The 25,991-nt window shown below is 46.4% G+C and overlaps 1 pseudogene; it reads left to right on the top strand.

The window, feature by feature from the left end:
• The first annotated feature begins 24,897 nt into the window (after positions 1–24,897).
• LOC142265838 (U2 spliceosomal RNA) lies at positions 24,898–25,104 on the top strand (annotated as a pseudogene).
• Positions 25,105–25,991: the final 887 nt, after the last annotated feature.

The raw sequence follows: 25,991 nt of genomic DNA, 5'->3' as shown, positions 1-25,991 counted from the left end.
CTGCAGGGAGGCCCCTGGTTGGTATTGTGAGGGTTAGTGGAATTCCTTCACTGAAGGGTTCTCAGTTGCCTCAGGTTCGTGAAAAATGCTATAGACAAATAATGCCCGGAGAAAAGGGGTTCATATACAGCGAATAATGGTAATACAAGGTACATGTGTCACATGTAATAGTATATATATATATATTGTACTAAGCTCTACAACAGAAATAGAAAGTAGTCCCTCTGCCTTCTGTCTAGGTGCCCTGAGTTATGTCCTGTAAACTGTCACAGGGACCCAGACACACATGTGTAGTAGGGGAATATCCCTGCTGAGATGCCAGTGCTAGAGCACTCGTTTGCTGTGGAGTTGAACGCTATGTGAGCAGTTCTTACCTTCAATGAGCAGAAGTCTCTTTTTTCAGATTTCAATATCTCTGTGGGTATCTGGCAGAAATATAGAATACTCTTTACTGCTAAGACCCTGTACACCACTCCCACTAAAGGGGGCTTTACACGCTGCGACATCGCTAATGCGGAGTCGTTGGGGTCACGGAATTTGTGACGCACATCCGGCCGCATTAGCGATGTTGCTGCGTGTGACACCGATGAGCGATTTTGCATCGCTGCAAAAACGTGCAAAATCGCTCATCGGTGACATGGGTCTCCATTCTCGATTATCGTTACTGCAGCAGTAACGATGTAGTTCGTCGCTCCTGCGGCAGCACACATCGCTCCGTGTGACACCGCAGAAACGAGGAACCTCTCCTTACCTGCCTCCCAGCCGCTATGAGGAAGGAAGGAGGTGGGCGGGATGTTCCGGCCACTCATCTCCGCCCCTCCGCTGCTATTGGGCGGTCGCTCAGTGACGTCGCTGTGACGCCGCACGGACCGCCCCCTTAGAAAGGAGGCGGTTCGCCGGTCACAGCGACGTCGCCTGGCAGGTAAGTATGTGTGACGGGTCTGGTCGGTGTTGTGCAGCATGGGCAGCGATTTGCCCGTGTCGCGCAACAGATGGGGGCGGGTATCCACACTAGCGATATCGGGACCGATATCGCAGTGTGTAAAGTAGCCTTTAATAAACTGTGTAAAGGATTTTAAGTAAAAATCCACAATAAACCAGCGCTAGATGGGTTTTTATAATTTTATTAATAGACCACAAATAAAACATTTTTTGCTATCCTTGTTTCAAGACAGAGTATTTGATAATATACAATACACTGATTATTACTAAAACCAAGGACCACATAAAACAAGGACCACATAAAATAAAAAATGAAAGTAATGAGAATAAAATTCTTTTGTATAACCAATTAACTTCGAGGTGATACAATATTCACATTGATTTAGTTTTACCAGTCTAATGTAATGCCCCGGCCGGTGGCATATATTTTGTTTGGTTAATAATTTAGACTTATACAATGAAAGATGTACTATACCACCCCTGGCTAACTTACAAGTTTTAAGTTGTACAATATAAGTTTGCGACGTTATATTCATATATAGGAAGGCAAACAATATTGGCAATTTAGTGGCACCCACCATACGTAATCTTACAGCACCTAATAAGGGAGGATTATTTGGCCTGAAAGGTTTTTTTCCATGCAAAAGCTGTATAGTATGTAAGAATACAAAAAATATTTCACGGAAATCCTTCTTACAGGGGCAGTCAGAAGTCATGATTAGAGAATTTATTACATGTCAATCAAAGGGAGTAGTATATTGCATTCAATGTCCCTGTCAGAAAAAATACATTGGGAGAACTATTAGACCCCTATGGAAAAGGGTGGGTGAGCACATTAGAAGTGTTAAAAATAAATGTACTAAGCACCCCCTATCCAGACATTATGTGTTAAAACATGGAGGGTCCTTTAAAGGATCCCAAGTATGGGGCGTACAAAAAATAACTAAGGATTGGAGAGGTGGCGATTTCATTAAAAAAATGTCACGAGCAGAAAGCCAATGGATTTTTGAATTGAACACCTTGAAACCATATGGACTCAATAATGATATAGAACTGTTTGCTTTTAATTAATTTATATTTTTATAGGTAGAGGAGTAATAGGTACTGATAATAATACGGAGAGAAGGAAAAAAAAAAAAAAAAAAAAAAGCGATTGTCATGGAGATATATGTGTATATATGCATAATATATATTAAAATTGGTGCTTCACTTGCCCAAGGTTGATGTAGATATAAGGGGCTTTTCATATTATAGCAAATTTATATTACACCTTTATGATGTCCTTTTGTTAAATTTATTGTTGAAAAAAAGCATATGCATATATACACATTGTCTTCCCAGTATATGATGATACAAGCAAGGCTATATCTTTTTAGAAAAACCTTTAGAAAAACCTTTGCACATAATTATATTATATGGCTATTATGAACGGTCTTTCACAAATTGATATATGTAGTGGTCATTGAATGTTGGTTGAATTTAAACATTGTTTAATTTTATGCAAATTATAACCAATTAAATATATGCATAAATAGTGCTCTAGGCAACAGCTGAGTTATCCTTGAGGAAGGGGGCCGTTACACGCCCCCGAAACGCGCGTCGGATCAGTTTTCTTTTTTTTAGCCTACCTCACCTGTGCGTTGATAACCTGCCAAGTAATCTCTCCCTCGTGTGGAATCAACCGGCTTCCACTGGACACAGTACGGATTGCCTGCTGGAGAGGTTGAGAGGTTACCGCTGACATTTCCTTTGTCTGCAACCAGGATACATTGGTACCTCCAGCGGTTCTGCATTGCTCGTTTGGAAGCGGATCGGAGCCTTGTGTGGTGCTAACCTGCCAAGCAACTTCCTCCTGTGTGGAATCAGTCAGCTGACACTGGATACGGTCTGGACTGCCCGCTGGAGAGGCTGAGGAGTTACCGCTGATCTTATTGTTGTCCGCAGCCAACATCTTGGTGCTTTCAGTGGCTTCGTACTGCTTGATTTCGAAAGTACATTTGGGAGAATACGGGACCGGCTGGTTTGTGGCCTTGTGAAGTGTTATAAAGGCTCTGTAAAGAGGGATGTCGGTAACCATACATCTCCCCCAGAGCCAGCACTAGTCGCGGCCACTGGCCTCAAAACGTCCGCTCTGGAAGTCTAACAGGTCAATCCTGTACATAGCGGTTCCAGCCTAATCAACGGAGAAATCCGGGGTGTTTTTTGCGGTCAAGTTGTTGTGAGGTTTATTCCCCCAGGCCCTGGGGGCGAATATAACGTCGCAAACTTATATTGTACAACTTAAAACTTGTAAGTTAGCCAGGGGTGGTATAGTACATCTTTCATTGTATAAGTCTAAATTATTAACCAAACAAAATATATGCCACCGGCCGGGGCATTACATTAGACTGGTAAAACTAAATGAATGTGAATATTGTATCACCTCGAAGTTAATTGGTTATACAAAATAATTTTATTCTCATTACTTTCATTTTTTATTTTATGTGGTCCTTGTTTTATGTGGTCCTTGGTTTTAGTAATAATCAGTGTATTGTATATTATCAAATACTCTGTCTTGAAACAAGGATAGCAAAAAATTTTTTATTTGTGGTCTATTAATAAAATTATAAAAACCCATCTAGCGCTGGTTTATTGTGGATTTTTACTTAAAATCCTTTACACAGTTTATTAAAGGCTACTTTACACACTGCGATATCGGTCCCGATATCGCTAGTGTGGATACCTGCCCCCATCTGTTGCGCGACACGGGCAAATCGCTGCCCATGCTGCACAACACCGACCAGACCCGTCACACATACTTACCTGCCCGGCGACGTCGCTGTGACCGACGAACCGCCTCCTTTCTAAGGGGGCGGTCCGTGCGGCGTCACAGCGACGTCACTGAGCGACCGCCCAATAGCAGCGGAGGGGCGGAGATGAGTGGCCGGAACATCCCGCCCACCTCCTTCCTTCCTCATAGCGGCTGGGAGGCAGGTAAGGAGAGGTTCCTCGTTTCTGCGGTGTCACACGGAGCGATGTGTGCTGCCGCAGGAGCGACGAACTACATCGTTACTGCTGCAGTAACGATAATCGAGAATGGAGACCCATGTCACCGATGAGCGATTTTGCACGTTTTTGCAGCGATGCAAAATCGCTCATCGGTGTCACACGCAGCAACATCGCTAATGCGGCCGGATGTGCGTCACAAATTCCGTGACCCCAACGACTCCGCATTAGCGATGTCGCAGCGTGTAAAGCCCCCTTTAGTGGGAGTGGTGTACAGGGTCTTAGCAGTAAAGAGTATTCCATATTTCTGCCAGATACCCACAGAGATATTGAAATCTGAAAAAAGAGACTTCTGCTCATTGAAGGTAAGAACTGCTCACATAGCGTTCAACTCCACAGCAAACGAGTGCTCTAGCACTGGCATCTCAGCAGGGATATTCCCCTACTACACATGTGTGTCTGGGTCCCTGTGACAGTTTACAGGACATAACTCAGGGCACCTAGACAGAAGGCAGAGGGACTACTTTCTATTTCTGGTGTAGAGCTTAGTACAATATATATATATATACTATTACATGTGACACATGTACCTTGTATTACCATTATTCGCTGTATATGAACCCCTTTTCTCCGGGCATTATTTGTCTATAGCATTTTTCACGAACCTGAGGCAACTGAGAACCCTTCAGTGAAGGAATTCCACTAACCCTCACAATACCAACCAGGGGCCTCCCTGCAGTAACTCAGGTAGTTGTACCCATTCTCTTTCCGCATTCTATGTGTTCTTCTTCTTTCTTCTTTTTTTTCTTTTTTCTTCTTTTTATTTCTATCATGTAGTTCAGGGGTTTATAGATATATGTCCTGCATCTCATATTTCCTTTAGTGGTGCTTCTTACCCATTCTCATATCATTTACCCTAGTATTTCATGATCCTGAGGCGACTGAGAACCCTTTAATAAAGGAATCCTTTTTCACTTGAATTGTCAAGTGATACTTACCAGTGACTATCACGTAATGTTACAGGTAGTTGCATTTTCTTCCTCTTCTTTCTCTCCTTTCTTCTTTGTCACACGGTCTATTGTGTTATAGCCCACGTGTCATGATTAGAGTTGAGCGCGGTTCGTGGTTCGTGGTTCTCCAGTTCTAGGCTCGAGTGATTTTGGGGCATGTTCTAGATCGAACTAGAACTCGAGCTTTTTGCAAAAGCTCGATAGTTCTAGAAACGTTCGAGAACGGTTCTAGCAGCCAAAAAACAGCTAAATCTTAGCTTGGTTTCTGCTGTAATAGTGTAAGTCACTCTGTGAATCAAACTATTATCACATTTCAGTGTATAGTGTGCGTGAACAGCGCCTTCAGATCACTGCTGTTTCTATAATGGCGATCGCCATTTTTTTTTTTTTTTTTCTTGTCTTCCTTCCCTAAGCGCGCGCGTCTTGTGGGGCTGGCCAGCATGTCAGCCAATCACAGACACACACGCACCTAAGTGGACTTTGAGGCAGAGAAGCAACGGCATGTGTGATAGGATCTGCATGTCACATGTCCCTGCATTATAAAACCGGACATTTTCTTCACGATCGCCATTATCTGCCTTCTGCGTCTTTGGTGTCAGACATCACTGTCGCAGATCCGTCCTTTGTCCTATCGCCGATACAGCTGTATGCGCTGCATACACAGCGTTAGACAGCTTAGGGAGAGCACATTCTAGCAGTCCTTTTAAGGGCTCGTACCGGCAGGGTCAGAGAGCCATAGGTGACAGGTCCTGCAAACAGCAACAGCGTCTGTGTAGCCCAGGTCAGGGATTTCCTCCCTGCATTTCACCATTAGGAGGGAATAGAAAGGCAGGCTTCCATTCCTCTACCCAGAGCACCACAATCCTGCCACTGTACCCTCTTGTCCTCTGCACACTCCAACTCATTCTAAGTAAGCCATTATACTAGCAAACACTCAGTGTACCTAGTGGCATCCTATCTGTGGCTATTGGACTTTGCTATAGTCCCACTAGTGCAAAGACATTTGCAGAGCACATCTGCCTGCATTGCACACTCCAAGTTTTTTAAACTAAGCAATTTTACTAGCAAACACTCAGTGTACCTAGTGGCATCCTATACGTGGCTATTGGACTTTGCTATAGTCCCACTAGTGCAAAGACATTAGCAGAGCACATCTGCCTGCATTGCACACTCCAAGTTTTTTAAACTCAGCCATTATACTAGCAAACACTCAGTGTACCTAGTGGCATCCTATACGTGGCTATTGGACTTTGCTATAGTCCCACTAGGGCCAAGACATTTGCAGAGCGCATCTGCCTGCGTTGCACACTCCAACAAATTATAACGAAGCCATTATACTAGCAAACACTCAGTGTACCTAGTGGCATCCTATACGTGGCTATTGGACTTTGCTATAGTCTCACTAGTGCCAAGACATTTGCAGCACGTCTGCCTGCGTTGCACACTCCAACGAATTATAACTAAGCCATTATACTACCACACACTCAGTGTACCTAGTGGCATCCTATACTTGGCTATTGGACTTTGCTATAGTCCCACTAGTGCAAAGACATTAGCAGAGCACATCTGCCTGCATTGCACACTCCAAGTTTTTTAAACTCAGCCATTATACTAGCAAACACTCAGTGTACCTAGTGGCATCCTATACGTGGCTATTGGACTTTGCTATAGTCCCACTAGTGCCAAGACATTTGCAGAGCGCATCTGCCTGCGTTGCACACTCCAACTAATTATAACGAAGCCATTATACTAGCAAACACTCAGTGTACCTAGTGGCATCCTATACGTGGCTATTGGACTTTGCTATAGTCCCACTAGTGCCAAGACATTTGCAGAGCGCATCTGCCTGCGTTGCACACTCCAACAAATTATAACGAAGCCATTATACTAGCACACACTCAGTGTACCTAGTGGCATCCTATACGTGGCTATTGGACTTTGCTATAGTCCCACTACTGCCAAGACATTTGCAGAGCACATCTGCCTGCATTGCACACTCCAAGTTTTTTAAACTCAGCCATTATACTAGCAAACAGTCAGTGTACCTAGTGGCATCCTAAACGTGGCTATTGTACTTTTGTCAATTCACAGTATTGGAACGTTATTTGCAGCACGTCTGCCTGCATTGCACACTCTAACTTTTTTAAACTCAGCCATTATACTAGCAAACACTCACTGTACCTAGTGGCATCCTAAACGTGGCTATTGTACTTTTGTCAATTCACAGTATTAGAACGTTATTTGCAGCACGTCTGCCTGCATTGCACACTCTAACTTTTTTAAACTCAGCCATTATACTAGCAAACACTCACTGTACCTAGTGGCATCCTAAACGTGGCTATTGTACTTTTGTCAATTCACAGTATTGGAACGTTATTTGCAGCACGTCTGCCTGCATTGCACACTCTAACTTTTTTAAACTCAGCCGTTATACTAGCAAACACTCACTGTACCTAGTTGTATCCTAAACGTGGCTATTGTACTTTTGTCAATTCACAGTATTGGAACGTTATTTGCAGCACGTCTGCCTGCATTGCACACTCTAACTTTTTTAAACTCAGCCATTATACTAGCAAACACTCACTGTACCTAGTTGTATCCTAAACGTGGCTATTGTACTTTTCTCAATTCACAGTATTGGAACGTTATTTGCAGCACGTCTGCCTGCATTGCACACTCTAACTTTTTTAAACTCAGCCATTATACTACCAAACAGTCAGTGTACCTAGTGGCATCCTAAACGTGGCTATTATACTTTTGTCAATTCACAGTATTGGAACGTTATTTGCAGCACGTCTGCCTGCATTGCACACTCTAACTTTTTTAAACTCAGCCATTATACTACCAAACAGTCAGTGTACCTAGTGGCATCCTAAACGTGGCTATTGTACTTTTGTCAATTCACAGTATTGGAACGTTATTTGCAGCACGTCTGCCTGCATTGCACACTCTAACTTTTTTAAACTCAGCCATTATACTAGCAAACAGTCAGTGTACCTAGTGGCATCCTAAACGTGGCTATTGTACTTTTGTCAATTCACAGTATTGGAACGTTATTTGCAGCACGTCTGCCTGCATTGCACACTCTAACTTTTTTAAACTCAGCCATTATACTAGCAAACACTCACTGTACCTAGTGGCATCCTAAACGTGGCTATTGTACTTTTGTCAATTCACAGTATTGGAACGTTATTTGCAGCACGTCTGCCTGCATTGCACACTCTAACTTTTTTAAACTCAGCCATTATACTAGCAAACACTCACTGTACCTAGTTGTATCCTAAACGTGGCTATTGTACTTTTGTCAATTCACAGTATTGGAACGTTATTTGCAGCACGTCTGCCTGCATTGCACACTCTAACTTTTTTAAACTCAGCCATTATACTACCAAACAGTCAGTGTACCTAGTGGCATCCTAAACGTGGCTATTGTACTTTTGTCAATTCACAGTATTGGAACGTTATTTGCAGCACGTCTGCCTGCATTGCACACTCTAACTTTTTTAAACTCAGCCATTATACTAGCAAACAGTCAGTGTACCTAGTGGCATCCTAAACGTGGCTATTGTACTTTTGTCAATTCACAGTATTGGAACGTTATTTGCAGCACGTCTGCCTGCATTGCACACTCTAACTTTTTTAAACTCAGCCATTATACTAGCAAACAGTCAGTGTACCTAGTGGCATCCTATACGTGGCTATTGTACTTTTGTCAATTCACAGTATTGGAACGTTATTTGCAGCACGTCTGCCTGCATTGCACACTCTAACTTTTTTAAACTCAGCCATTATACTAGCAAACAGTCAGTGTACCTAGTGGCATCCTAAACGTGGCTATTGTACTTTTGTCAATTCACAGTATTGGAACGTTATTTGCAGCACGTCTGCCTGCATTGCACACTCTAACTTTTTTAAACTCAGCCATTATACTACCAAACAGTCAGTGTACCTAGTGGCATCCTATACGTGGCTATTGGACTTTGCTATAGTCCCACTAGTGCCAAGACATTTGCAGAGCGCATCTGCCTGCGTTGCACACTCCAACTAATTATAACGAAGCCATTATACTAGCAAACACTCACTGTACCTAGTTGTATCCTAAACGTGGCTATTGTACTTTTGTCAATTCACAGTATTGGAACGTTATTTGCAGCACGTCTGCCTGCATTGCACACTCTATCTTTTTTAAACTCATCCATTATACTAGCAAACACACAGTGTACCTAGTGGCATCCTATACGTGGCTATTGGACTTTGCTATAGTCCCACTAGTGCCAAGACATTTGCAGAGCGCATCTGCCTGCGTTGCACACTCCAACAAATTATAACGAAGCCATTATACTAGCACACACTCAGTGTACCTAGTGGCATCCTATACGTGGCTATTGGACTTTGCTATAGTCCCACTAGTGCAAAGACATTTGCATAGCACGTCTGCCTGCATTGCACACTACAACTTTTTTAAACTAAGCAATTTTACTAGCAAACACTCACTGTACCTAGTTGTATCCTAAACGTGGCTATTGTACTTTTGTCAATTCACACTACTGCAAATCTATGTGCAGCACCTCTGCATGACAACCTCGTGCTCTGTTTTTAATAAGCTATAATGATAGCACAAAATACTGCCATTTTGTGGCATCATAGAACTGGCTGTTGTATTCCATTAGTGCCCCACTGGTGACAAGCTATTTCTAGCACCTCTACATCACACCCTCATGCACATTTTGCTACGCTAATGTTATAGCAAACTCATGGAATTCATTGCTGCATTTCATAATTCGGAGGGATAGAAAGTCAGGCTTCCTTTAGCTTTTCCTTCTTTTCATAGACAGCATCTCCAAGACAAATTTCCCCTCCACGTCTAAGTGTGGAGAGGCAGCTAGTGCGCATGCGTGTGCCGATGTACCCCAGCTGCAGCATAATTACAGTGTTTCGCCTAGTGAGTATGCTCAGCCTGACTGTGCCATTCCTGACGCTAAGTTTTCATTTCGGGATACAGCGCATGCTCCCACACTAAGTGTGAAAAGCCTCTTTGCACAGGTGCTTGCATTCCGTGCCGGGTCTAAGTCCTGTTTTGGGCATAGACACCATGCTAAAGCTGATAGTCTTTTTTCAGAGACTGTATTTCATGCTACTGAGCATGCTCAGGCACTTCCTGCATCAGAGACTAGGTCCGGTAATGAACTCTTTGGCCCTGGCCCTGATGTGGGGGTCCCATATAGACCACAGGGCATCAGGTGTCCTCCCAAATGGCTTGCAGAGGCCCACACCTATGACTTGTCACCGCATTATTGATGCTCAGACGATGACTGGTGAGGTGTTTGGGTCATGGCAGCCATGAGGTCATCATTGAAGTTGCGTTTCCAAATAGGACGCTAGTTATGCCACTCATGACGTGTCACTCTACTTTTGTCTCCAGGAGGTGCATTGTGGTTCACCCTGGTTTGGGGCGGACCCAGGTTATAAAAGGGGCTGGAGCCAACCAGGAGGTGCGCAGTCTTCTATTATGCTCCGAAAGAGCACACCTCCATGTGTTGAACCCATTGCGGCTTTAGGCCAGAGGTAGGCAGGGATCGGGTGGTGGATGCAGGCCACCACCACAGTTGGTAACGCAGAACGGTTAAGACCAGCTCCTGTCCTAACAGTCCTGCTTGTGCAGCCCAGTGGCATTAACAGGCCTGCTGCTGCTGATGCGCCTGCTGTCCACAGGTGTGGCCCCTACGCACACGGTCAGCGTACTCAATGGCCCCTGTGTTGTTAACAGGGAGTTCCTGGGCTGGGTGGGCATGTGGACCCTGTGACGCTAACAGGGCTCACAGTCCCCAGATCGAATGGCGTCTAACTCGGTTCAGGCTACTATTAGTTTCATAGCCACACAGCTCTGTATCCTCCACCAAACCTTCAAGTTGCCAACCTCTCCTTTTCCAACTGGGAGCACGGTGGACACTGACTGGTGATGGGGATATATACCTTTCTCTTTCTTTTCTTATTAATTTTCGTTATATAGCGGTCACAGATTATATACCACTTTATCCAAATCTGCCAGTCCCACTGTAACAGATGTTGTTTCTTCAGCAAATGTTACAGTTGCTTAACCACCAAATCCACGGACCAAAACTTTTTTCCCCTTTCCAACACACCTGTTCCCCTTTCCAACAGCATCTGTCCTTTTTCAACTCATTTTGGGATATGACCAAAAGTGCAACTGTGCAGGGACACCGTACTCAACGCCATCTCAGCACAGCAGCCATCCCTCGGTCCCTCCGATGTGGACAAGTAAAAGACCATTTCCTCCTATCCATGACAAAGCGTTGAGATTCACTCTGTGCAGCACTGGTGTTTAGTGGACAAGTAGATCTAAGATTGCGTACCACATTCTGCAGATACTCCTGTATACGTGCGTCTATTTCTATGGCAGGAATTAGTTCGCCAAATTTTGTCTTGTACCGGGGATCTAACAGTGTGGCAACCCAGTATTCAGGATTAGTTCAAATTCATACAATCCGAGGGTCATGTAGGTAGTGCAGCAAGAAGGCGCTCATGTGTCTTGTGCATCCAGGAGGACCAAGTCCTTGGTGTGTTGGTGGCAGAGAGGTGAGAATCGTGCATCCTTCCTCTGCCCTCTACCCACAACCTCGCACAACCGAAATGTGAGCAAGCTCTCACTCATCTGCTGAGTCTTCCATGCCCATCGCCAGTTCGTCCTCCATTTCTTCATGGGCTCCTGCACTTTCATCAACACTTTTTGCTGATACTATGCGCCCTTGTTAATCCCTCTCCCTCACCATGAATGCCGCATAGGTGCCGCTGACCATCTGGACCTCGTAGATCTTGTTATCCCTTCCGCATATGACTCCTCCTGTACTTCCTCCCCTTCCTCTTGTCCCAACACCTGACTCAGAATAATAATTACAGTGTGCTCCATCATGTAGATGACCAGAATTGTCACGCTGAGAATGACATTGCCAGTGCTAAACATCTTCGTCGACATTTCAAAACTGTGTAGCAGGGTGCATAGGTCCTTGATCTGACACCACTCCAGCAGCGTGATCTGCACCACCTCTGGATCAAGTTATCCCAGGCTATATGTCTTACCGTATTTCAGCAGGGCTCTGCGGTGCTGCCACACACGCTGCAACATGTGCAGATTCCAATTCCTGCGTGTCGAAACATCGCATTTACGGCGTTTAACTGCCAGACCCTAAGACTTCCGGAGTGATGAAAGTTGTTGAGCTGCTGTGTGCGCACGATGGAAGTGAGCACATAGCGAGCGTGCCCACTGCACAAGGCCATGTAGGCCGTGATGGTGTTTTAAAAATTGCTGGCGAATTCGGTTCAACACGTGAGCCCTAAAAGGCACGTGTGTCACATTGCCCTGAGGATGGCCCGCAGCCAGGTTTGCATCATTGCCGCACACGGCTGTTAAGTCACCAACGTAGTCCGCTCCGTCAATTTGTACTCCGGTTGCCAGGTGACAACGTGTTCCTTTCATGAATAGTGCTGATGATGTGAGAGTAGTCGATGCCAGCGGCGCAGGTGGACGCAGGTTATGCTCACCCACTGGGCTGCATTACCTTGACAGATGCAGAATCTCTGGCTGAATGTAGCTGGTGGGTATCTCACAGATGAAATACCATCATTCAGCTACAACCAATGGGAAGACACCACACCCTTTTTTATTCCCATCCTGTCTGCAGACCACTGCCAGACATAGCTATGAACCTCTGGTTAATTTTACCCCCAGTTCAGTTTTATGATTTTGTGTGCTTGTTACCTGACTACTTTTCCTGCTTGCTGTTTATGTACCTTGTTGGCCGATACGCATTTCAACTCTGCTTGTTTTCTGATTCTTTCCTGGCCGTCCCATTCTGTTCCTGTTCCTCAATTAATGTTTTGACCCTGCCTGACTACTATTCTCTGTAATAGCGGTGTGACTCACATTTCCCATACATTTCAAAGTAAAGCTTTGACCGCCTGATGGCATTGAGCTCTGCTGCCAGCATAGTAAGGAGGTGTGTGGTAGTCCTTGTGCGCAGTTGCAAGGAAGGGTGGCCTGACCACACAGGGTTTGCGCCAAGGTAGAGGACCCACACGAGGTTGAAGAGGCAGAAGCAGTGTATTAACTTCTACATACAGAACAAGGATTGAAACAACTCGTGGGGACGGCAAGACTTGTACAGCAGACCCTTCTCCATCTCTCACCATAGTTTGCCAGTGCCCAGTCAGTGACATGTAATGACCCTGTCTATGCTTACTGGTCCAAGTATCTGTGTTGAAATGCACCCTGTCGCACACAGATTTTCTCAAGGAAGTGGTGATGTTGTGTGCGACATGCTGGTGTAGCGCGGGCATGCTTTTCTTGGAGAAGCAGTGGTGATTGGGCATGTGGTACTGGGGCACAGCGACAGACATAAGGTCTGTAAAATCCTGTGTGTCCACTACGCGTAAAGGCAGCATTTCGGTAGCCAACAGCTTACAGAGGGATAGAGTCAACCACTTAGCTTTGTCATGGGTCGCAGTAAGTGGCCTTTTATTTGACCACATCTGAGGGAAAGAGATCTGGCTGCTGTCTGTAGACGGTGTTGAGTAGGGTGTCCCTGGAAAAATGCAGGTTTGTGAGAAAAGTGCAGGCGGAGACATGATGTTGCCTTCATCTTGCCTTCAGATCTGTTCATCTTGTATCATTTTTAAAAAACACATCAAGCAAGGGTTACTCCAAGCGGAGTCTACCTTTTTTCCCAACATTGGGCACACAGACACCCCATCAGTGGCAGCACTTGTGCCCTAGTTGCAAACAGGATGTTTTGATTTGCATCAAGCACATTCCAAATCCACAAGCATTTACTCTCCCCAGGATGACACAGGGGTAGTAAATTCCTTCTGGATCCATGACTTGTTCATTTTGATGAACGTCAGTGTGTCCACATTGTCACTGGACAGACGCGTGCGCTTATCTGTCAGCACACACCCAGCAGCACTGAAGAAGACACGTTCAGAGACAACGCTGGCAGCTGCACACGACAAAATCTCCAAGGCGTAACTGGAGAGCTCTGTCAATTTTTCTAGATTTGAAGCCCAAAAGGAGCAAGGCTCCATTTGCAAAGTCATTGCATCGATGTTCATTTCGAGATACTCCTGTATCATCCTCTCCATCCGTTGACTATGTGTCAGACTTGTTGTCTCTGGTGGCCTTGCAAAGGAGGGTCTAAAAAAATTATGAAAATATTCCATAAAATTGCTGTTACCAGCACCAGATACGGTCCTACTGGTACGGGTAGACTGTTGAAGATGACGATGCCGTCCCATGTTTGTCAAGTTACAACTGGGAGAATCACTCCCTTCACCTGCACGGTTGTTTGGTGTAAAAGCCGAGCTAAGATCGAGTAACAGCTTATGCTGATACTCCAGCATACGTGCGTCCCTTTCTATGGGTGGAATTATGTCACAAAATTTGGACTTGTCCCGGGGATCTAATAGTGTGGCAAGCCAGTAGTCATCATCACTTCTAATTTTGACAATCCGAGGGTCATGTTGGAGGTAGTGCAACAAGAAGGCACTCATGTGTCTTGCGCAGCCATGCGGACCAAGTCCACGCTGTGTTTGTGGCATAGAGGTGCTAACCGTTCTTTCTTCCTCTGACATCTCCCCCCAACCTCTTTCAACTGAATTTTGACCAAGGTCTCCCTCATCCGCTGAGTCTTCCATGTCCATGGACAGTTCGTCCTCCATATCTTCATGTCCTCCTGCACCTTCCTCAACATCTCGCCTGCTACCATGCGCCCTTGTTGATCCCTGTCCCCCATGGTCCCATGCCTGCCGCGTTGGTGATGATGAACGTCTGGACCTTGGTGATGTTGTTGTGTCTTGCGCATATGAATCCTCCTGTAGTTCCTCCCCTTCCTGTTGTCCCACCCCCTGACTCCGAATAGTGTTTAGCGTGTGCTCCAGCATGTAAATGACTGTAATCGTCATGCTGATAATGGCATTGTCAGCGCTAAACATATTCGTCGCCATGTCGAAACTGTGCAGAACGGTGCATAGGTCCTTGATCTGAGATCACTCCATCAGGGTGATCTGCCCCACTTCTGCATCTCGTTGGCCCATCATGACGTATTGCACCAGGGCTCGCCGGTGCTGCCACAGTCGCTGTAACATGTGGAGAGTTGAATTCCAGCGTGTCGCCACATCGCATTTCAGGCGATGAACCGGCAGGCCGAAAGACTTCTGGAGCGATGCAAGTCGCTCAGCTGCGGCGGTTGAACGGCGGAAGTGAGCACTGCAGACAGTTTACGTGCCCTGGTCAGAAGGCCATCTAGGCCGGGATAGTGTGTTAAAAATTGCTGGACAACAAGGTTCAACACGTGAGCCATACAAGGCACGTGTGTCACCTTGCCCAGGCGAAGGGCCGCACCCAGGTTTGCAGCATTGTCGCACACGGCCTTACCAGGCTGCAGGTTGAGTGGAGACAACCATTTATTAAACTCGGACCGCAGAGCTGACCACAACTCCTCAGCTGTGTGACTCTTATTCCCAAGACATGTCAAGCTAAAGACCGCCTGATGCCGTTGCGCTCTGCTGCCAGCATAGTAATGAGGGGTGCGTGATTCCTTCTGCGCAGTGAGAACGCTGGTGGCCTGACCAGGCAGGCTTGGGGCGGAGGTGGAGGACCCAGATGAGGTGGAGGATGCAGAAGCAGTGGCGGAACTTGGACAGACAGAGGATTGACACACAAGTCGTGGGGACGGCAAGACTTGTGCAGCAGACCCTTCACCATCTATCAACATAGTTACCGAGTGCCCAGTCAGCGACATGTAACGTCCCTGTCCATGCTTACTGGTCCAAGTATCGGTGGTGAAATGCACCCGTTCACACACAGAGTTTCTCAAGGAAGCGGTGATGTTGTGTGCGACATGCTGGTGTAGCGCGGGCACACCTTTCTTAGAGAAGTAGTGGCGACTAGGCATCTGGTACTGGGGCACAGCGACAGACATAAGGTCTCTAAAATCCTGTGTGTCCACTAGGCGGAAAGGCAGCATTTCGGTAGCCAACAGCTTACAGAGGGATAGAGTCAACCTCTTAGCTTTGTCATGGGTCGGAGGAAGTGGCCTTTTATTTGACCACATCTGAGGGACAGAGATCTGGCTGCTGTGTGTAGACGGTGTTGAGTAGGGTGTCCCTGGAAAAATGCAGGTTTGTGAGGAAAGTGCAGGCGGAGACATGATGTTGCCTTCATCCAACGTAGGTGCTATCGATGTCTGAGAGAGCTGTACACACTCACTTGTTTCCCCTTCCAAACCAACTGACGACCTACCAAGCAAACTGCATGTTGCGGTTACAGTGGTGGAAGTTTTGCGTGGAAAAACAGGTGTGACAGCTGTCCCCACAGTCCTAGAAGATGAAGAGCGCGCGGATGCACTGGAAGGGGCGGGCGGTGGATGGTTCGCTCCGCTAGGCCGCATTGCAGCACAGTGAGCTTCCCACCGGGACCTATGATATTTATTCATGTGACGATTCATGGAAGAAGTTGTCAAACTGCTGAGGTTTTGACCTCTACTAAGAGAATCATGACAAATTTTACATATCACATGATTTGGGCGATCTTTTTCTATGTCAAAAAAGGAACAGGCTAGGCAAGGCTTAGAGGCCATGCGACCTGTTGATGCACCCCGAATAATGCTCATAGGCAGAGTGGTGGCTGAGGATGCAGTTGTAGACGTGCTACCAGTGCTCCGACTCTGTCCAGGAAGGCGCAAGGTAATTTCGTCGTCGGTTGCATCCTCCTCCACCGCCTCTGTTGACCTCCTCGAGTGCCTGACTGGGGGTTGACAGTAGGTGGGATCTAGAACTTCATCATCAATTGTTGTGTTTGCACTACCCTCCCCCTCAGACCGAGCCTCTTCTTGCCCTGACCGAATATTTAAGTTGTCATCCCAATCGGGTATCTGCGTCTCATCTTCATCAGTATGTTCCTCATTGCCTATAACCACAGTTGTTGGAAAGGCAGCATTTTGGTAGCCAACAGTTTGCATTTTATGAAAGTCAACCTCCAAGCCATGTCATTCCCTTCTAAAAGCATGTATAACACAGCGAGGGGACTCCAACCACAGTCTCCCTCGTTGCCACTCACTGGGCCACACACACCCCACTTGACTGGCATCGGTTGAGCTCCCTTTTGAAAAAGAAAAAGATGCTTTGCATGAAGCACTCTCAAAAATACGCGTGCCTTTCCCGTCCCCTGGCTGACCCAGGGGAAGAAAAGTCCTCTGAGAGCCATGACTTGTTCATCTTGGTTCTTTTAGAGACACAGCGAGGGGACTCCAACCACAGTCTCCCTCGTTGCCACTCACTGGGCCACACACACCCCACTTGACTGGCATCGGTTGAGCTCCCTTTTGAAAAAGAAAAAGATGCTTTGCATGAAGCACTCTCAAAAATACGCGTGCCTTTCCCGTCCCCTGGCTGACCCAGGGGAAGAAAAGTCCTCTGAGAGCCATGACTTGTTCATCTTGGTTCTTTTAGAGACACAGCGAGGGGACTCCAACCACAGTCTCCCTCGTTGCCACTCACTGGGCCACACACACCCCACTTGACTGGCATCGGTTGAGCTCCCTTTTGAAAAAGAAAAAGATGCTTTGCATGAAGCACTCTCAAAAATACGCGTGCCTTTCCCGTCCCCTGGCTGACCCAGGGGAAGAAAAGTCCTCTGAGAGCCATGACTTGTTCATCTTGGTTCTTTTAGAGACACAGCGAGGGGACTCCAACCACAGTCTCCCTCGTTGCCACTCACTGGGCCACACACACCCCACTTGACTGGCATCGGTTGAGCTCCCTTTTGAAAAAGAAAAAGATGCTTTGCATGAAGCACTCTCAAAAATACGCGTGCCTTTCCCGTCCCCTGGCTGACCCAGGGGAAGAAAAGTCCTCTGAGAGCCATGACTTGTTCATCTTGGTTCTTTTAGAGACACAGCGAGGGGACTCCAACCACAGTCTCCCTCGTTTCCACTCACTGGGCCACACACACCCCACTTGACTGGCATCGGTTGAGCTCCCTTTTGAAAAAGAAAAAGATGCTTTGCATGAAGCACTCTCAAAAATACGCGTGCCTTTCCCGTCCCCTGGCTGACCCAGGGGAAGAAAAGTCCTCTGAGAGCCATGACTTGTTCATCTTGGTTCTTTTAGAGACACAGCGAGGGGACTCCAACCACAGTCTCCCTCGTTTCCACTCACTGGGCCACACACACCCCACTTGACTGGCATCGGTTGAGCTCCCTTTTGAAAAAGAAAAAGATGCTTTGCATGAAGCACTCTCAAAAATACGCGTGCCTTTCCCGTCCCCTAGCTGACCCAGGGGAAGAAAAGTCCTCTGAGAGCCATGACTTGTTCATCTTGGTTCTTTTAGAGACACAGCGAGGGGACTCCAACCACAGTCTCCCTCGTTGCCACTCACTGGGCCACACACACCCCACTTGACTGGCATCGGTTGAGCTCCCTTTTGAAAAAGAAAAAGATGCTTTGCATGAAGCACTCTCAAAAATACGCGTGCCTTTCCCGTCCCCTGGCTGACCCAGGGGAAGAAAAGTCCTCTGAGAGCCATGACTTGTTCATCTTGGTTCTTTTAGAGACACAGCGAGGGGACTCCAACCACAGTCTCCCTCGTTGCCACTCACTGGGCCACACACACCCCACTTGACTGGCATCGGTTGAGCTCCCTTTTGAAAAAGAAAAAGATGCTTTGCATGAAGCACTCTCAAAAATACGCGTGCCTTTCCCGTCCCCTGGCTGACCCAGGGGAAGAAAAGTCCTCTGAGAGCCATGACTTGTTCATCTTGGTTCTTTTAGAGACACAGCGAGGGGACTCCAACCACAGTCTCCCTCGTTGCCACTCACTGGGCCACACACACCCCACTTGACTGGCATCGGTTGAGCTCCCTTTTGAAAAAGAAAAAGATGCTTTGCATGAAGCACTCTCAAAAATACGCGTGCCTTTCCCGTCCCCTGGCTGACCCAGGGGAAGAAAAGTCCTCTGAGAGCCATGACTTGTTCATCTTGGTTCTTTTAGAGACACAGCGAGGGGACTCCAACCACAGTCTCCCTCGTTGCCACTCACTGGGCCACACACACCCCACTTGACTGGCATCGGTTGAGCTCCCTTTTGAAAAAGAAAAAGATGCTTTGCATGAAGCACTCTCAAAAATACGCGTGCCTTTCCCGTCCCCTGGCTGACCCAGGGGAAGAAAAGTCCTCTGAGAGCCATGACTTGTTCATCTTGGTTCTTTTAGAGACACAGCGAGGGGACTCCAACCACAGTCTCCCTCGTTGCCACTCACTGGGCCACACACACCCCACTTGACTGGCATCGGTTGAGCTCCCTTTTGAAAAAGAAAAAGATGCTTTGCATGAAGCACTCTCAAAAATACGCGTGCCTTTCCCGTCCCCTGGCTGACCCAGGGGAAGAAAAGTCCTCTGAGAGCCATGACTTGTTCATCTTGGTTCTTTTAGAGACACAGCGAGGGGACTCCAACCACAGTCTCCCTCGTTGCCACTCACTGGGCCACACACACCCCACTTGACTGGCATCGGTTGAGCTCCCTTTTGAAAAAGAAAAAGATGCTTTGCATGAAGCACTCTCAAAAATACGCGTGCCTTTCCCGTCCCCTGGCTGACCCAGGGGAAGAAAAGTCCTCTGAGAGCCATGACTTGTTCATCTTGGTTCTTTTAGAGACACAGCGAGGGGACTTCAACCACAGTCTCCCTCGTTGCCACTCACTGGGCCACACACACCCCACTTGACTGGCATCGGTTGAGCTCCCTTTTGAAAAAGAAAAAGATGCTTTGCATGAAGCACTCTCAAAAATACGCGTGCCTTTCCCGTCCCCTGGCTGACCCAGGGGAAGAAAAGTCCTCTGAGAGCCATGACTTGTTCATCTTGGTTCTTTTAGAGACACAGCGAGGGGACTCCAACCACAGTCTCCCTCGTTTCCACTCACTGGGCCACACACACCCCACTTGACTGGCATCGGTTGAGCTCCCTTTTGAAAAAGAAAAAGATGCTTTGCATGAAGCACTCTCAAAAATACGCGTGCCTTTCCCGTCCCCTGGCTGACCCAGGGGAAGAAAAGTCCTCTGAGAGCCATGACTTGTTCATCTTGGTTCTTTTAGAGACACAGCGAGGGGACTCCAACCACAGTCTCCCTCGTTGCCACTCACTGGGCCACACACACCCCACTTGACTGGCATCGGTTGAGCTCCCTTTTGAAAAAGAAAAAGATGCTTTGCATGAAGCACTCTCAAAAATACGCGTGCCTTTCCCGTCCCCTGGCTGACCCAGGGGAAGAAAAGTCCTCTGAGAGCCATGACTTGTTCATCTTGGTTCTTTTAGAGACACAGCGAGGGGACTCCAACCACAGTCTCCCTCGTTTCCACTCACTGGGCCACACACACCCCACTTGACTGGCATCGGTTGAGCTCCCTTTTGAAAAAGAAAAAGATGCTTTGCATGAAGCACTCTCAAAAATACGCGTGCCTTTCCCGTCCCCTGGCTGACCCAGGGGAAGAAAAGTCCTCTGAGAGCCATGACTTGTTCATCTTGGTTCTTTTAGAGACACAGCGAGGGGACTCCAACCACAGTCTCCCTCGTTTCCACTCACTGGGCCACACACACCCCACTTGACTGGCATCGGTTGAGCTCCCTTTTGAAAAAGAAAAAGATGCTTTGCATGAAGCACTCTCAAAAATACGCGTGCCTTTCCCGTCCCCTGGCTGACCCAGGGGAAGAAAAGTCCTCTGAGAGCCATGACTTGTTCATCTTGGTTCTTTTAGAGACACAGCGAGGGGACTCCAACCACAGTCTCCCTCGTTTCCACTCACTGGGCCACACACACCCCACTTGACTGGCATCGGTTGAGCTCCCTTTTGAAAAAGAAAAAGATGCTTTGCATGAAGCACTCTCAAAAATACGCGTGCCTTTCCCGTCCCCTGGCTGACCCAGGGGAAGAAAAGTCCTCTGAGAGCCATGTCCACATTGTCAGTGGACAGACACGTGTGCTTATCTGCCAGCAGACCCACAGCAGCACTGAAGACAGGTTCCGAGAGAACGCTGGCTGCAGGACACGACAAGATCCCCAAGACGTACGTGGCGAGCTCAGGCAATTTATCAAGATTGGAAGCCAAGAATGAGCAGGGCTCAAGTTGCACATTAATGGAATCGATGTTTCCTTGCATATACTCATATATCTGTGTGTCCTCCTCTTTTTCCTTGTCCAGCTGTTTTGTTTTCGCATGAGTATATGTCCTTGTCACTTTCCAATGTGTTTGAGTTGTTTGTCACCTTTAGGACACCTTTGAGGGTGTTTTCTAGGTGTTTTTCTGTGTTTGTGATTGCCTGCCATTGTTTCCTATTGGCTCGAGTTCGGTTCGTCGAACGTTCGACGAACCGAACTCGAACGGGAGGTCCGTTCGGCGAACCAACCTCGAGCCGAACCGCGACCGGTTCGCTCATCTCTAATCATGATAACACTTGTACCATCTTTTCATTTAGATTCCACCTACAATTATTTACCGATTCCAGTTCTGAAATAGGCTTTCATGATCTACTCACTAGAATTCTCAAGTGCATAAGGTACTGAGACATATACATGTTCACACCATTATAAAGAACAAAGTATAAACATTGAGGTTTTTCTCACACCCATGTTCCTGTGTTCTTTGATATGATATGTGTTCATTTCCTTCACTATATAGGATTGCAAGTTTTCCATTTGTACCTTAATGGCAATGACGCTATACAATTGAACACATATCATCCTGTTATCCATATAGGTGTGTATTTACCTGCTTGACTATTTTTGGTTGTTTGATCCAGAATGTTTCTCCAGATAGGTCATGTGGAAATTTTCTTTCCTCAGTACAAATGTTTTCACTATGGCTTTGGAAAAATTTTTTGTATGTGCATCATGGTCATTTGACCCATTGTACTCTCAAGTAGCAATATATTGTACTGTTATGTTGTACTATGTACTAATTACGTGTTTATATGGTTTTGTAACCCTTTATGATCTTAGATAACTTTATCCTTGATAAAGACCTAAAAACAAGGTCGAAACGTTGGATGAATTATCCTTTTGCACAAATAAAGAATTTTCAGCATTCCAAGAGTTCTTTTCTTACGTTATTGATCACTATAGTGTGCCAGAGCTATTTCTATTGAATTGACTCTTATTTTTTCTGAGCACCTGCTATATACACAGTGACCCAGACATATTCAAGTTTCATTCAGAAGGCAGAGGGAAGCCTTAGCAGCTGAGCCTATATCTTGGCTTGTGAGCATTAGAACAGGCCGGCGATTACAGGGTAACATGAAAAATGTCCAGCTTGCATTATGACTAGAACATGACAATATCCTTTTAAGTACTAACCTATGATGCGTTCCTAAGCAGTTGATGTTATATGTTCTACATTTCATTTTCTGCATACTTTACAAGTAGTAGAATTTGCTTTGATATAGGCAACTGGATTTTCACAATGAAAAGGCAAAGGATAACGCCCGAAAAAGACGCCATACATTATGTCAGTGCCATCACTGACAAACCTGGATTGACCATGAAATACATCAATCCCCTTAAAGGTGAGTTAAAACAAGTTTTAACTAAATTGCCTTAATATTGTCATGCATTAGAATGACTGTCTTAGGTAATGATAAATATTTTCTACAGGAAGAGGAGTGTTTGCTGAAACTGAAATCGAAAAAGGGAGTTTTGTTGCAGAATATCGAGGCGAGCTCACGTATGCACTTACGATGGTAGACAACTACTCGAGATTTATGGTTGTGGTACAAGTCAAAGATCTAATGGCCCATACTGCAGCGAAGGTCTTCCAAGCACACTTATGCAGACCTCATGGCTACTCAGAGAGAGTCCTCACAGATCAAGGCACAGCCTTTGAAGCGGAAATCTTCAAGGACTTCTGCAGCTTTTACCGATGCAGGAAGATGCGCACTACACCCTACCATGCTCAAACCAATGGTTATCAACCTGCTCAGGACTTTACCCCATATTCCAGATGTGGCCTTACAAGTGATTTATAGAGGGGTAACAATACGTTGGGATCACCGGATCTAATCTCCCTTTTTATACACCCTAAAATCTTGTTTGCTTTAGAATAAACAATAACATCATAAAGGTATAGCAGTACCGTTTCAAAGTTTCGGTGTCCCAAGCAGCATTCCATCAGCCTCTGGAAGGTTCCTGGCAAATTGCACAGCTCGAAGGGCATGCTTTTGAACTCGCAGAGACCCATCGGGGTGGCAAAGGCGGTCTTCTCCCGGTCTGCCTCAGCAACGGACACTTGCCAATAGCGACTAGTGAGATCAAGGGTAGAAAAATAATTTGCAGTTCTCAATGCAGCTAGCTATTCCTCAATACAGGGGAGTGGTGCTGTCCTTCTTCTTTAACAGGACCAACGGAGCTGCCCAGAGGCTACAACTGTCACGGATAACCCCAGCCTCCTTCATGTTGCTCAACATGTCCTTGGTACACTGGTAATGTGCAGGTAGTTTTGGCTTATATCTCTCTTTGATGGGTGGGTGTGCACTTGTGGGGATGTAGTGTTTGACCCCTTTTATTCTTCAAAAGTCTAGCGGATGTTTGCTGAAGACTTGCTCGTATTCTTGCACTAGCCTGTAGACCCCCTTCTTGTGATGTGAAGGTGTGGAGTCAGTGCCTACGTGTAATTCCTTACACCACTCCTCTGGCTGACTTGGTGAGCTGTCACTGAATGGGTGGGCTGAAGCAATGGTGGATGCTGCTGTTTGGATAGCATGTGTATCTACTGAGAACAGCTTATCAATGGTGGCAAATCGGAGCAGCTTAATCTCTTGCTCTCCGCAGTTCAACACTCTCATGGGCACTCTTCCCTTCCATATTAATGAATAAAACTATGATGTAAATAGCATATAGATACCCCACAAATGCAGATAAAAGTAGGTTATGGGAAAAGGGGGAAGAGAGAAACAGGAAAATAGTGGAATAAAGTATACCTTCCAGGTGGGAGAGGAAATGGCAGCACAGCCAGTGGAGGTGAAGCAAGGGGAGCCTGCAACTAAAGAGTTGAGAGCGTTATCACATGGTGACTGAGCCTGATTGTAACAGGAGCATAGAGGTGCCGATCCTGTCTTACCTGTGTTGGTGTAGAAGTGGGTGTCCTGTGGTGGAGTCAGCTATGTGCAGTGGTGGCCGTGGGTTCTTTTATGTGCGACCGTAGTAATAGCTGCGCCCACTTCCTGTATGGGAGTGGAATGCAGTGAGGGTAATGGAACGCACGCCTGCGCATTTGTGTTTAACGTCGCGCATGTGCAGAACGGAGAAAAGGCTGCGCTCACTTCCTAATGAAAGGGAGTGAGACGCATCTGGGAAGGGAAGGGAAAAGATTAGGGTTTGGGGATGATGAAAGGGCTTTCTACGGGCAAGGATGGCAAAGGGTGGCAGTGACGGAAAGTCAGGCAGCCTGTCCTGTCCTGTCCTGTCCGTCCGTCTTTTTGTATCATGAATTGGAAAGACTGCAAGGGGGAGGGGAGGTGCTTGTGTCCAAAAGGAGGAGTTATTCAGATTCATTGCAGTGGGCGGCGGCTGCAAAAAGCACCATTCTTCTTGTTTTTGCTCTGCAAAACAGCCTTTTCAAGGGTTGGCTTGGGTGACAAAATGTCTTCTGTAGGCGTGGGTTTGTCTCCCTCTCCCTAAGATGTGTCCGGTATAGGCCAGGGTGCCACTCAAGGCCGTAACCAATTCGGGTTATAGCTTCTCGGCCTTTTGGCTAAGATCAAGTGTAGTTTCGGAGGACGCTACCTTGGTCGGTACTGGAAGGTGCCTGGGATTGCACGTCTGCCGGCCTTGAGGAAGTGTGTGCGCCTTCTGGTGACACATAGCCCTCTTGTGCCTGGACGGTTCCCAGGCAACGGGAGGCGATCACCTTTGTTATTTTGAAGTCCTACTGATAAACAGAAAAAAAAAAAAATTAAATCTGTTCTTATCAGTTTAATATCTGATACGTCCCCTCTCTGGGGACCATATATTAAATGGATTTTTAGAACAAGGAGATGGAAAAAATCTTGCTCTGTCCACTCCACGCATTGACCTGGTATTGCAGTACCTCCAGGACCGGTGCACCCCTTCTTAACCCAGTTTCCAAAAGCAGAACTCAATTCACCTGATTCAAATGAGCCCCATTAGTGAATTGAAAGAAAGCAAAAACTTTATATGCACCTCAATTTGGCCAATTCACTTTTCACACTTTCACCCTTTTTTTTATCTTTCACACCTTTTACTTGCTTTATTGATGCAAAAAGCTGTGCCAAATAGCAAACTCATCTCCACTCAACTTGACCAACTCTGCTATGTCCCGTGCAGTATCTTATTCTCAGTCTTATCTAGATCATTTGCAATTGAATAGAATAGATCCCTTTTGGCTGCTTATGACTGTGTAAAATATGTAGCTTTACTGGGCTGGGATGAGAGAATCCATTGAAGCATGGTGTAGGGATTGTGGTTCCTGTGTGCTAAGAAGAGAGGCTGGCACCAGCCAGAAAGCCCCATTGCAGCCAATAATCACTTAATAACTTTTTCAACTTGTCATCATATGGGAGGCCTTCCATTCCTTGTAGTAGTCTAGTTGCCCACCTTTGAACTGACTCTAACTTCTGAATGTCCTTATTAAAATGTGGAGCCCAAAACTGGTTCCCATATTCCAGATGTAGCCTTACAAGTGATTTATAGAGGTGTAACAATACGTTGGGATCACGGGATCTAATCTCCCTTTTTATACACCCTAAAATCTTGTCCCAAGCAGCATTCCATCAGCCTCTGGAAGGTTCCTGGCGCATTGCACAGCTCGAAGGGCATGCTTTTGAACTCGCAGAGACCCATAGGGGTGGCGAAGGCGGTCTTCTCCCGGTCTGCCTCAGCAACGGACACTTGCCAATAGTGACTAGTGAGATCAAGGGTAGAAAAATAATTTGCAGTTCTCAATGCAGCTAGCGATTCCTCAATACGGGGAATGGTG

This window comes from Anomaloglossus baeobatrachus, unplaced genomic scaffold, assembly GCF_048569485.1.
Source record: "Anomaloglossus baeobatrachus isolate aAnoBae1 unplaced genomic scaffold, aAnoBae1.hap1 Scaffold_2780, whole genome shotgun sequence".
NCBI classification, from domain to species: Eukaryota; Metazoa; Chordata; class Amphibia; order Anura; family Aromobatidae; genus Anomaloglossus; species Anomaloglossus baeobatrachus.
This window is presented reverse-complemented; position numbering and strand designations above follow the sequence as displayed.